The sequence below is a fragment of the Vitis vinifera genome, chromosome 15, assembly GCF_030704535.1.
Source record: "Vitis vinifera cultivar Pinot Noir 40024 chromosome 15, ASM3070453v1".
Lineage (NCBI taxonomy): Eukaryota > Viridiplantae > Streptophyta > Magnoliopsida > Vitales > Vitaceae > Vitis > Vitis vinifera.
The window spans coordinates 4,778,941-4,785,589 of record NC_081819.1 but is presented as its reverse complement, the minus strand read 5'-3'; positions in this window follow the sequence as shown (position 1 = coordinate 4,785,589).

Genomic DNA, 6,649 nt, shown 5'->3' with positions numbered 1-6,649 from the left:
ATCTTTTATCCTAGAGCTATGTTTTGTTTAGAAGTCTTTTTTTCTCTCATGATTTCTTTTTAGTATATATATATATATATATATTTAATGAAAGTAAGTTTCTTGTTTAAGGGGGATTCTTCTTACTTTTACTTAAAAATCATTGGGTGTAGGCCTAAGGATTCATGTTTTTTATACTCATTTTTTTGCTTTCTACTCCTTGACCTAAACCAATTCTTCTTATGGAAATTTTGGATACCCTTGTTAGTTGCCTTATTATCATGATTTGTAATATCTCAAGTGTTTAGCCTAGAGAAATATATTAAATCTACAAGATTTGATGTCAATATTCCTAAGATATTTGTTAATCTCTTTTAAGGTATAAGATTCAAGATGAATAAACATCATTGTATAGTGGAAAATAAACTAAAGTTACATCTTGTGATTGATCAAAAGGGAAACTTCTTAAGTTTAACTAATAAAGTAGATTTGATTTCTTTGCAAGGATTAAAAGTCATGTCTAAATCTTATTGTACACATATCTTGTTTGGCTAAGATCAATATTATTGTTTCCCAAAGAGAGTTAATGCGAAATTGAGTTGTCGGCTAAGATTAATTCTTGTATACTTTCCAAGATTCAATCTTTAAATATATGTTGCTCACTTGCAACATTTGGAAACACCCGTAAAAGTGGATACAAAGTCAACCATACTTACAAATAAAGAAAATAATATAGAATCATGGTGTACAGTGCCTCCACTTAATATATATATATATATATATATCAAATTAAGAGGGAGTTAAGTTGTGTTGTATGTAGATCAACAATGTCGCATTAAATAGAAATCCGACTATCTTAGAACAAATAGATTAGATGTGTTCTTAATTTGACCAAAGGCATGACTTGATTTCTTCTAAGAATTCAATCTCAAAATATATATGTGGATCTATATTTTTCACATGAGATCCCACTCGATGGCGAGACTCACTTTTTAGTGAAAAACTAATTTTTATAAAAAATTGGAGTCGTCACTTATTTTATATTTTTTTTAGGGAAAACAAAATAGGAAATAAAACCATAAATATGACTTCTTATTTTGGAAAAACATGTATTCAAAAACCAAGTCTAAGTCTAAGGGTCGGGTTACTCATTGGGAAGGTACCGGAAGGTAGCACCCCTTTAAGCCTTAAAACAGGTCTCCACTAAATATGTTAAGGTAACTATGATAATTGATTTGTAAATCAATAGATACCAAAGACAATAAAAGTGATCATGCCTAAAGCTTTATAGGATGCTATTCACACCAAACCAAACATATCATAGGGAATCAATCACATGTAAAACAGAAGGATATGAGCATACTTGAGCCGAAACCTACAACACTTTCATGAAAACACTAAAGTCGGTCTAACAAATAATACAACATGCAATTCATATCATTCAAGAAAGCCAAGCAATGATCAAAGCATAGGAAAGTGTAATCAAGCATAAAGCCGTTTACAAAGACAACATGTCTATTTATAGAGTTAGAGAAATAAAGGAAACAAAGGAGGTACCTTGATCACATTCATAGCTTTCAATATGCTTGCATATAGCTAGAGTGATTAGAATAAATCATGACAATAAATAGCTATGATGGTAAGTCCTAATTTACATGGCATATGTATGGCTCAAATGAAATGACAAGAATCTAAAAAATATCAAATATCATACGAACAATTTATTATAAAAGAAAAACTGATGCGCAAGAGAGATTAAAAACCAAAATTAGTGACTAAGTCAAAATATGCGATAAAGTGATTGAATAGTCAATTGATTTAGGAAAATCATAAATAAATACCTAAAAGCAATATTTCATCATGGAAAAGTTTATGTAACATCCTCATTATGCCTACATTATAGTTAAAAAGTCAAGATCAAGTAAAGATATGCTAAACAACACCAAATTAAATAACAAAGCTAGCATTGTACGAATATTTCAGCATATAGTCAATATAGAAAGGTTCAAAAAATAAATTTTAAAAAAATACCTAGAATGTGAATTTAATTTTAAAAAAAAAATAGAGAATATCTCATACATTTTAGCTTATTATCCAAGTGACCAAACAATTTAATAAAGCTCCAATTAATTCCAGTTCACCAAAATATCCTGAAAGGTCCAAAACAAGACTAAATTCTATAGCATGCATAAATCAATTTTTTTAACCACTCCATAAATGTGATAAAATCATATAAAAAATCATAGAAAAATTTAAGATGCATATTTGACAAGAAAAATATTTTTAAGGCAAGAAAATATATGTATCCATTTTAAAAACAACTAGAGTGCCCCTTGGTTTAAAATTGGAGTAGCTGCAAAAGGGAAAATTATATCGTCCAATTAGGAAAATATTTTCCAATATTTTATGTGTCAAAAATTAATTTCAAGATGTATTGAATAAAAAAATCTAAAGAAATTAAACAGATCATTTAATAATTGAATTTTGTAAAGACGTTTTCAAGTATCCAAAATAGTGTTAAAATTGTGTCTATTGGAAAACTAAATTAAATTTATTGGTTGAAAAAGTGTTTTAGGTTAATTTTTTTTTTCATACATTTGATGAGTCTAGAGCAATATCCAAGCATTGAAACAATTTTATGGGGTCTCTAGGTTGTTGAACTCCAATTTACAAGTTCAGAGGTGTAGTGAGCATTCAACAATGGCAGTAGAAAACTGATTTTTGGAAAATTTTGTATATAGGGATCTATCAAATCCCTTTTTAATTTCCATGAATTCATCCATAGTTGTTTACCTCAAATGATCATTATAAGTTCAAGGTTAAGAGTGACTTCATTGATTGGAGCTATAAATTTTAATTCATGTATCATTCAAGATCAAAATTTATTTTAAAACCTTTTTTAGTATGCATACCGAATAAAATAAGGTTGCGTTGTCATTTGGAAAATTGAAATTTCATGCTTAAAGGAACTAAGATGAATTTTAAATAGAAGTTTAAGGATTGATTTAATTAGAAAAAATATTTAAAATAAATAATTATAAAAAATATTAGAACACGTGAAATCTTAAATACAAACTACCAAGAAAAAGTATATGTGTGAACTATGAAAGTGAATTACAAATATCAAAACGCAAAATCAAAGAGTCATAATCAAATTAAAATGTTCATCTAAAGACAATTGGCATTTGACTATCCAATGGCTTGTATTGGTAAAAGAATTTGAAGAAAAATTACTCTAACCACAACTTTAATTTATCAAACAATCAACATTCAATCACCTAATTTCCTAAATGTCAAATTCTAACAACACTTGTGGCCCGGTTTGTCCACACCCAAACCTAATCTAAGGTATTTGAAATCAATGAGAATTAATAATAGAAGAAAAACAAAATTAAGACTAAAGTTCAGCAAACTTACCTAAATCTTCTTCCAAGTCTGATAAAGTATTTTTCCAATATGACTTTTTCTTTTCTTCCAATATGCATCTGCTATGTCTTCATTATTTCCATGAGAATCGTCCATGAATTAACTCTAGTTACTTTGAGGATAATAGATCACTTGCAGACTCTATACTTGGTTCCAATCTACCATCATTATCCATCTCTGAAATACTGAAAGATTCCAAATTCACTCTGACATCTTCCCATTCCATTTTTATCTACTACTCATCAAAGGTGATTTCTTGCCATGTATCAAAGGGAACAATATTATGATCGAAAGTAAGTTGTATGAATGATAGTAAGAAGTGGATGTAATTAAACTACTAATGGTATAATAATAGTGCCAACAAATAAAATGGCCTAATAATTCACTAATTCTCTTCAAAACTTAATTTTCATATTATGGTCATTATTATTTTTGCTACTATCTTTTTATCAAGGATGCTATAAATGTCCCAAGTATGAGATTAATGAATAATTAATATTTTTTAATTATAGAAAAGAGTTTCTAAAGTTGAGGTAGGATTAAACCATCCAAATTATTTATCATATCTTCCTTTACCTAATGGATTTTTTTTTCAAAATATTTCCTTTTAATTTTAAAAGTAATATATATATATATATATATATATATATATATGTATATATAATATTTTAAAATAGTATTATTGCACCTTTAACATTTAAAAACAAAACAAAAACAAGAAAAATTGACAAATTGTGCATGGTCTAATGAAATAAATTTCAAAACAATATAATTATTGTTTCCCTTACTCTTTAATATTAATGGTTATGAAAAATAATTAAAAGATGTAATTATATATTTATTTTTCATTCACTATTGCAAACAAAAGAAAGAAAGAAAAAAAAAGGACTCTCCATTATTAATTATAAAAATAAAAATAAAAGTTAAATAAGTTGAAAATTTTTGGTGGCTTCAATATTGTTGGGAAGTTTTTAGTTAGAATATTTGCCTAAACTTAATTCAAGTTGATTATAAAAAAGTTCCAAAAGGGTGTGTTAATGGGTCATTAAAATTTTTTAATGAATATTTATATGAAATGCCCAATTTTTCTTCACCCTTTAAAATAGTAGGGATATCCTGGATATCCAAAAGGGTTATACATAAATTCTTTATTTATAAATGACATGAAATATGGGATGAAAAATAATAATTTTTGTTTATTACATTGACTATACACAGTTTATATAGGAGATTACAAGAGAAGAAATAGGAAACAAGAGATATAATAGGAAGCTAACTTATTCCTAAATCATAAAACTATTATGGACCCTCACCCGATCCACCAAACCGACGCGACTCGCTTTTAAAAAAAAAGAAAGAAATGAAAAAGTTGGTGTTTTCCAGTTTTGAAAAACCCGCCCCCGGTGAGGAACGGTGTTGTTTGGAGTCGCCACTTACTTTTTATTTTTATTTTTAAAATGGGGAAAATTAAGTAAGAACAAAAACCCCTAATGACCCCAGTATGGAAAAAGCGGTCTACGAAAACTAGATTCTGGGTCTGGGGATCAGGTTACCCGTTGGGAAGGTACCTCATGCGAGGTAGCACCCCTCTAGGCCCGAAACTCGGTCTTTACTAATGAATTGGGTATGTGGGAGCATATGGGTCAAAGGTCAAATGAAACCCTAGGCTAAATAGATGGCATGAATCACACAATCCTAATTGGTATTTGACATGCATATGAATTCAACCAAACAAAACAATGGGTGCATACCTGTGGTCTCTAGCCAAGCGCTGCATCAAAAGGTCAGCCAAACACAGATAAACACATAACAAACATTCAAGATTAAGCACCATGCATGCATATGAATTCAACAACCAAAGCCAACGATGCGTACCTGTGGTCCCTAGCCAAGCGCTGCAGCAGAGGGTGAGTCAGTCACGCAACATGTATTCAAAATCAAGCATCAAAGCTTGTGCTAAAAAGGGAGATAGTTGGTTGAAATGAGGTAAGGGACTCCCCAAATGTCATACAAATCAAACTAGACTCGTCTAGACCACACCACCCATAACTTCAAAATTGCCCATACTAACTGAAATCAAACACTGATTTAAACCTTCAAGATGGCTCACAAGTGCCTTATAGAAAATGGGTTTGAGCCCCCATGGATAAGGGCTCGAAAAATGCCAAAATCGAGGGCTACCCAAAGTCCTCCAATAGAACAGGTTGAACTAGTTCTCAACTGGTACAACCTATTGAGAAGAATTCCCAAATTTTTCTACAAAACTTCTAAATGAGTGAGGATTCAAACAAAAGAAACGACACTCAATCCCGAGCCCGAATGAGTGAGAACCAGACAAAGAAAGGCAGGTGTTCCTCATGGCTGACAGAGGCAGCCAGCTATGGTGCTGAACCGGTTGAACCGATTCCAAATCAGTCCAGCCGGTTGGTAAAAAATCCCAAATTTGGTCAGAAAGTTCCTAAGTGATTAAGGAAGCAAACAAAAGAAACGGTTCTCAATTCCGAGCTCGGATGAGTGAGAACCGGACAAAGAAAGGCAGGTGTTCCTCATGGCTGACAGAGGCTGCCAGCTATGGTGCTGAACCGGTTGAACCGGTTCCAAACCAGTTCAGCCGGTTGATAAAAAATCCCAAATTCGGTCATAAAGTTCCTAAGTGATTAAGGAAGCAAACAAAAGAAACGTTTCTCAATTCCGAGCCCGGATGAGTGAGAACCAGACAAAGAAAGGCAGGTGTTCCTCATGGCTGACAGAGGCAGCCAGCTATGGTGCTGAACTGGTTGAACCGGTTCCAAATCAGTCCAGCCGGTTGGTAAAAAATCCCAAATTTGGTCAAAATGTTCCTAAGTGATTAAGGAAGCAAAAAAAAAAAGAAATGGTTCTCAATTCCGAGCTCGGATGAGTGAGAACCGGACAAAGAAAGGCAGATGTTCCTCATGGCTGACAGAGGCTGCCAGCTATGGTGCTGAACCGGTTGAACCGGTTCCAAACTGGTTCAGCCGGTTGATAAAAAATCCCAAATTCGGTCAGAAAGTTCATAAGTGATTAAGGAAGCAAACAAAAGAAACTTTTCTCAATTCCAAGCCAGGATGAGTGAGAACCAGACAAAGAAAGGCAAGTGTTCCTCATGGCTGACAGAGGCTGCCAGCTATGGTACTGAACCGGTTGAACCGGTTCCAAACCGGTTCAGCCGGTTGGTAGAAAATCCCTAATTCGGTCAGAAGTTCCTAAGTGATCAAGGAAGCAA